Genomic DNA, 6,984 nt, shown 5'->3' with positions numbered 1-6,984 from the left:
GGAACGAAATGGCTGCCATGGGTAGTGCACCTGAAAAGCGCAGCCACGTAGGACAGAAAAGAGCCAGCCTCCACCCCTTCCCCATAAAAAGGAAACAATGAGAGGCGTTGCTCATTTACCCCCTTCCACTCCCAATCTAGCAGGCGTCTCCTTCATCTTCTTCCACATGGAAGAACAGAGTACTCTTCTCCTTTCGCCGGCGCTCCACTGCGTAATTCCTCAACCCCCCCCCCCACGGAATCCACTTCCTTGGTGACCACCATGGCACCCAAGAAGAGCCAGGGCATGGATAAGAAGGCAGACCCCTCGAAAGCAAAGGAAAAGGAAGGAGATGGTGGCGCTGCGGAGGAACAACATTGTCTTCACACCAGTGTTGAAGCAGGAGGATTTGATAGCGCGACACTCACTCAAGTGGGGGAGGAAAAAGATGGCCCATCCCGCCGCAAAGGTTCTTTCCGCTTTGTCAAACCCAACGGGGACAAGTACCCTTTCTTCACCGCATATTTCTATTGCGAGCTTGTCCCCTCGTTCTCTGATTTCTTTGCTAAGGTCATGTACACTTACGGGTTCCGCCTCCTTGACTTCACACCAAACGCCATAACTTGCATGTCCGTCTTCGCGCACAGGGGCAAAAATTTTGTCGGAGTCGCGCCCAATGTACCTATCTTCCGCCACTTCTTTGTCCCCCACATTGAGGCAGAAGCCCCACCTGGTAGGATCACCTCGATCCCTAGGGCCAATGCTAATGAGATCTATCCCAGTGGGCAACTGTATCTGCATTGGAGTGAGTGGTGGGTGGTCTGGTGTTGGATAATGGACAAAGACGTCACAAATTTCCATTACGGAGGATGAAGAAGGTGGAGCGCAGCGGGGATTGGGGATCCTTCGACATTAGCAATAAGAAGCTCACGTTCGCTATAACTCGCATATTTTGCCTCAAAGCCGCAGGCCTCACCATTGAGATGGTGGACTTCCTTCGCTGCCGCATCGCGCCCCTTCAAAACAAAGGACGGTCGGCCAAGAATTACAAGAACATGACGAATATCATGCAAGTGAGCGTCGGGCTTGGTGCCAACCTGACGATGCTCCAGCATAGGGCACTCTGCTACTAGCTCTTCCACCCCACCAGCAAGTTCAAGCTACCAGCAGGGGTAGTACCGCTATGCAACAACTCCGCCAAAGCGTCCAGGGGTCTTGGGATGAACCACCCGAAGACGTGGTGAGGGGATTGTCTGACACCCTGGTAGAGAACCCATCACAGAGGAGACGAGTCTCATCCGGAGCACCACTAAGGAGGAGTTAGCACACATCGCCAAGAGGATGGAGGAAGTAAGACTGGTCGGAGGCGTCGGGTGGCTTTATCTGTCAGCAGCTGATGCGGGCCAAGAGGCTCAGGACAATGATAGGCCACTGGAAAAACTCGTCGGGGGACAAGGAGAGCTTGCTGGGCTGCAAGGCGACAAAATCGCTGAGGAAGAGGCGCGTAAGGAGCTTCCCGTTCCTCCTATCCTGGCAAGAAGAACCCACACTATCTGGAAAACTGCTTCATGAGAGCCGGTTCATCCCCCATCTTCGGGTGACAAAGTGACCGACAAGGAAGCGGCCCCCAGGGCCACCGGGCGGCATGTGTTGGAGATATGGCCTAGAGGTAATCATTTATGATGATATTCCCTATGTATTTATTAATAAAGATAGTCCTTGGACATTAAGAATGATGTGTATCAACAAGTACGGGACTTGTTTGTGGAACTATGCATTGTATGATGACTGTCCTAAAGGGTCCCTTGTCGAAAGGGTTGTGTGCACACGCAGCCGACTAGACTAGCATATGAAATGGTGGATGGCTTGGTCTCACTAGCCATGAAGCATTGGATGCTAACTGGATAATATGGACTCGAAAGGATCTGGTCGGATTGGATTTAGTCGGATCCAAGTCGAGATAAGATCCGAGTGGGACAGACCCACCTATGAGACACGGCGATATGTCAACTATGAGTCTCTAGTACAACATATGTTCTATGTCCTAAGACCTGAGCTAGCACGTGTAGTCGAGATGGTGACAAGCCTACTTTGGGCTGACCAAATGTTACTCCATGAATGGGTAGTTACAAAGGTAGGTTTCGGGCTTCTCCAGACCCATGCTGTGAGACATGGTCGAGCAAGATGGGATTTGCCCCTCCAATCAAGAGAGATATACTCTGGGCCCCTCATGTGATCCAACCAAGATAAGCATGGCCATGGGACAAGGATTATGAGATAATCCAGTTTGTGGTCGGCATCGCTGGAACAAGAAAGAGGTTGGGCTAGCACAAGGATAACAGACTCACCTTAAGCCCGACAACATATATCGTGTGGCAAAGGGAATAGAAGTGTGACACGTTGTACATGTTCGCCGAACCAGCTTCATCGGACACTTGGAGTCGACACGCTTTGCCAGTGGCAACTACTGACTAGACGAGCCCGATTTGATCTAACGCGACCAAGTGAACGAGAACCTAAGGTGATAAAGGCGAGGTGTCCTGATGTTTCGATGATATAGCTATTGTTTTCTGTGGGAGTCGAGCTTGACAGTCCGACTATGAACATGCGAGACGTCGTGCCTTAGCAATCGCTAAACCAACTTCAGAGGGATTATTGACCACGCCAGAGCAAAATCAACCTGACCACGAGGGTATATTTCATGCGAGCAAACAAAGAACAAGCAAGCAACTAAGATTGCAATCTGGATATGGCGAATATAAGAGGAAAGCTTTATTGATGAAAGTGGGGTTCTGTGACGTCTTGGTATGGTCGTTGAACACAAACGAAGTACGCGAAGTTGCTGTCGTGGGAATGACTACGACAGTAAGAGAGGGGTAGGATAACGGAGCATGATCTGTCGAGATGCATATGGGTGACACGGTGGTTTTAGCAAGTTCGGGCCTCTCACGGTGGAGATAACAACCCTACGTCTCGTGCTCCGGAGAGGCTTTGTTTTATCTGAGTATATATCCGGAGATTACAATGTGTGAGTGAGAGAGAGGAATGGATCCCCATGCCTGAGCTAAGTCCTGAGACTAATGGTGAAAAGAGAGAGAGGTGGAAGAAAAAGCCCCCCCAAGTCTAGTGGTGGGGGTGGCTTATATAGAGTGCGCCACCCCCTCACCTCCTATGTTACAAAGTGGGGTATGAATGCCATAATGCCCGCCCGCTATTAAGCCCTCACTATTAGAAAGATGCCGGCTGCCTTGCTGCCTGCTGGTCTTCGTATATCCGAGCGAGTCGTACGGTCGAGTGGTGAACCGTCATCCGAGTGGATGGTATGTTGCTTGGTCGAGTGGATAGTATGCTGCTTGTCCGAGTGGAATGAGCTCGTCGAGTGGAGTGCTGTTCTCCGAGTGGTTGTTGCCGTCCGAGTGACTTTGAAGCTGCGGTACGTCTGGACGGCGATCTGGCCCAGGGGCCCAGTACAAAGTGTATGGTGTCCATGGGTAGGGTCTTTAGGTCAGGCCTGTTACCCTACCCCTAATACATGTCCTCGTCATTAGCCCCCGAATCGGTCGAGGTTGAGAGGATCGAGTTGAGGTGAATTCCCAGATGAGTCGAGTGCTACGGAGGCACTTATGAACTTCCTCTAGTCACCCGGTGGTCTTATCTCCACGTGTTGCCTTGACGGATTCTAGAATGCACAGTGTCCGAGTGAAATGAGCTCAATCGGGTCCACGGAGGAGCATTGAACTCATCTTATAGCAATTTTTTTTGGAGTGATTTGGAGCTGGTCCTGCATCGAGTAATTGATTACTTGGAATTTCTTCACGCCTGGAACGTGTCTCTTTTTTTTGTTTGGCCGTCACTCGGACCGGGCGGACCGTTCCGAGTGGATACCATTCCAGTGGGGGCACGCTGAGTGCACCCACTGGGTGTAGTCCCCGAGACTGCCGTCAACTGCGGGCAGTCGGCGGGAGTCTTAGAGCCTGTATTTTTTGTTGTTGTGTTCATCACTCGGACTGGTCAGGCCGTACCGAGTGGAGATTACTCCAGTGGGGGCACGCTGAGTGCACCCACTGGGTGTAGTCCCTGAGACCACCGTCGGCTGCGAGCAGTCGGCGGGGGTCTGAGAGAACTAAAACTCTTCTTAGATGGTACTGATCGAACTTGTTCTTCTCTGACTCGGAGGTCGAGTAATTCTGGAGCTGGTTTTGCATTGAGCAAAATGTTTCTTTCTGAGTTCTCTTCCAGTGGGGGCACGCTGAGTGCACCCGCTGGGTGTAGTCCCTGAGCCTCTGTCGGACTAGATGAGTCGGGCAGAGGGTTTAAGTCTCCTGGTAAACCTCCACGCAGTCGACACGGTAAATATCTTTTAGTCTGAAATTGAGTCAATCGGATGCATCTTCAGGTGCTTGACATGGTAAATAATCTCAACCTGGAGATGAGTCGGTCGGAATGATCTTCGTGCACTTGACACGGAATAAATTCAGCCTGGAACTCGGTCAAGCAGGTGAATCTTCGCGCTCTCGGCACGGTGAATGAATTCGGCTTGGAAACTCCCGACTGTAGAAAAAGCTGGACACTCATTGTATCCGCAGAGGAGCTTCATTTTCACCCTTTTGCATGAAAGGGGTATTTGTCCGAGTGGACGTGCTTCCCGACTGATCGAGGTATGTTGACTGCAAGGAAAGACTTAGTGGCACTTGTATGTCTCCCGGAGGAGATAGGCTAGTGGTCTGACATGGACGCGCCATGAAACCCGAGTGACGAGGCTAGTGTGTAGGCTGACTCTCCGGGGAGAGGCCACTCATTATCCCGGGGGAACACCAGCACGTGCCATCTCTGAGTCCAAGTTTGTGAAACTGACGCCTTGGAACCTAGGATAGGGCCAAGTTATCCGTAGAGGAGCGTTGTTTTCACCCTTTTGCAGTCTTGAAGATGACTTTAGGTAATGATTTGGGCGATCGTCCGAGTGGACAGTACTACCCTTATAGATTTTCGGCAGACCGGGCAAGTATGGTCAGAAAGATATTCCTGATGTGATCAAGGGGTTGATTGAATAGGCGTAACCTCCGAGGGCGGCATGGCCGACGGCTACGCGTAGCCCCCGAGTGATGCTCGAAAGAGGCAAGCTTGCTACAGAATGTGATATGAGGTTTGATCATATGAGTAACTTAGCCGTTCCCGTGTTGGGGGTGTAGAGGTAACGACATATCCAACTGATGGTGACGCGCGAGGTGGTTAAGGGGCGATGATGTGTACAACCGAGTGACGACGCGCGGGGTGGTCGAGTGGTGAAGACATGCACAACCGAGTGGCAACATGCGGGGCGGCCGATTGGCGAAGGCATGTACAACCGAGAGACAACGCGTGGAGCGGCCAAGTGGTGAAGACGTGCACAACCGAGTGGCGTTGTGCGGGACGGCCGAGTGAAGATACACGAGGTGGCCGAGTGAAGGATTACGTGTCCAGCCAACGGGCGACGCGCGGGGCGGCTGTGTGGTGAAGGCATGCACAACCGAGAGGCGACGCGCGGAGCGACCAAGCAGTGAAGGCGTGCGCAACCGTGTGGCGACGTGCGGGATGGCGAGTGAAGATACGTGAGGTGGCCGAGTGAAGGACTACGTGTCCAGCCAAGTGGATGAAATTGTCTTCGTAGGATTTAGCCAGATGCTTTCGAAGTTAATGTAGCGACGAGGTTGATGTAGTGTGGTTGCGACGCAACAAGACCGGCGTGACAACTGAGTCTGAGTAGGAATGAAGATGGCGCGCAAAGCGTTTGGGTGATTATAAAACTTGTCAAGGTGGTGGGTCGAATGCACTTGTTGAAGTGAAGGATCTAACTGGTGATGAAGTACTCGACCACTCAGGCGAGTGTCATTTCAAAATGAGGTGCAGCCCCCGAGTGCGGCGTAGCCCCCGAGCATACTACAGGCTTCGACAACGAACATGCCGGAATATGAGAAATATAGTCTTGAATGGATGATTTGCAATTCATCGAGTCGGATTTGGGTAAAGATAAGGAGAAGCTTTCGAGTGATGCTCGAAAGAGGCAAACTCGCAAAAGAGTGAAGTGTGAAGTTTAATTATGAAAGGGACTTATCTGTCTCATGCCCGACGAGGTCTATATCATTGATACAATGAAGAGAATTTCATAGAGGGGTTGGTCGGACGTGTTTGAAGTCAACAGAGGGACAAGGTCAGTGTTGTGGCGCGCTAGGATCAGTATGGTGACCGAGTCCGAGCAGCGATGAAGTTGGCGCGTAAGGCTGTCGAGTGATCGCGTAACTTGTGTAAAAAATGGCACAAGTCAACACAATAATTTCTTGAGGAAATTTGATGTGTGCTGAAATGATTTGTGTGAATAACACCCATAGACACCCGCTGGGAGTGCAAGGGGCTTGTTGGTTGACCAGCAAAAGTCTAAAAGAGCGAAGGATTCGTTCGCACTTGTCAAAGTGAGAGATGCTACTGAACTCGTTGGAATACTGGCTAAAATAAAACGGAAGTGTAGTGTTTCGACTGAGTTGCAGCCCCGGAGGACCGATGCAAACTCGAAATGAAGAACGACACATGGTGTTCGTAAATGATATATGCGAAAAAATGGAAGTTGGACTTGGGAGTCACATAACCAGTACTAAGCAAGTATGTGAAAATAAGCAGTCGAGCATAGGGGTACACTCGGTGCTGTGGCGTCCGAGTGAACGTGATGTGTGAATTATGGATTACTCGGGAAGACGAAAATAACAGAACGTAAAATGACTTAGCTGTCTGAAGGCGCGCGGGGCGGTCGAGTGATGATGAGGTGACCAACCGAGTGGCGACGCGCGGGGCGGCCGAGTGGTGATGAGGTGACCAACCGATTGGCGACGCACGGGGCAGCCAAGTGCTGATGAGGTGACCAACCTGGTGGCGACGCGCGGGGCGGCCGAGTGGTTATGAGGTGACCAACCGATGGCGACGCGCGGGGCGGCCGAGTGGTTATGAGGTGACCAACCTGTGGCGACGCGTGGGGCG

This window comes from Triticum aestivum, chromosome 4B (assembly GCF_018294505.1).
Source record: "Triticum aestivum cultivar Chinese Spring chromosome 4B, IWGSC CS RefSeq v2.1, whole genome shotgun sequence".
Classification (NCBI taxonomy): Eukaryota; Viridiplantae; Streptophyta; class Magnoliopsida; order Poales; family Poaceae; genus Triticum; species Triticum aestivum.
The sequence above is the reverse complement of the archived record's forward strand: the minus strand, read 5'-3'. Positions refer to the sequence as shown.